Genomic DNA, 895 nt, shown 5'->3' with positions numbered 1-895 from the left:
TGGTTATTTTCGTATCTTTGGTTGCAAATGTTTTATTTTAAATACAAAAGATCACCATGATAAATTTAACTCCAAAATTAATGTTGGTATTTTCTTGGGCTATGCACCTCGAAGTAAGGCTTATAGGATCTTCAATAAACGAAGTCTCGTTGTTGAAGAATCCATAAACGTTACTTTTGATGAGACTAATGTTGGTTCTCAAGTTTTTCTACCTAGGAAAGATGATGATGATGATGTTGAGGGAGGATTGGACTTATTGCGAATCAATGATACTCCTTCTATAGAAGCTCAAAAGGATGTGGATAGCTCAAATGACAATGAACAAATTAAACTTCCTAAAGCTTGGAAATTCACATCAAACCATCCAAAGGAACAAGTTATTGGGAGCCCTTCAAAAGGAGTTATTACTCGCTCAAAAGCCTTGAGTGAGTGTGGTAATGTTGCATTTCTATCTCAACTAGAACCTAAAAAGATTAATGATGCTTTAAATGATGAATTTTGGGTTTTGGCTATGCATGAAGAACTAAACAATTTTCAAAGAAATGATGTTTGGAAGTTAGTTCCTAGACCTAACAATGCTAGTGTTATTGGTACTAAATGGGTTTTTAGAAACAAACTTGATGAACATGGCATATGAACATGGCATTGTTACTAGGAATAAAGCTCGTTTGGTTGCCCAAGGATACAATCAATAGGAGGGCATAGACTATGATGAAACCTTTGCACCGGTTGCAAGGTTGGAATCTATTAGGATGTTTTTGGCTTTTGCTAGCTTTAAAAATTTCAAATTATTTCAAATGGACGTCAAAAGTGCCTTTCTAAATGCTTTTATAGAAGAGGAAGTATATGTTGAGCAACCCCCCGGTTTCATAGATCATGTTTTGCCTAATCATGT

This window comes from Asparagus officinalis, chromosome 7 (genome assembly GCF_001876935.1).
Source record: "Asparagus officinalis chromosome 7, Aspof.V1, whole genome shotgun sequence".
Taxonomy (NCBI): Eukaryota; Viridiplantae; Streptophyta; class Magnoliopsida; order Asparagales; family Asparagaceae; genus Asparagus; species Asparagus officinalis.
This window is presented reverse-complemented; position numbering follows the sequence as displayed.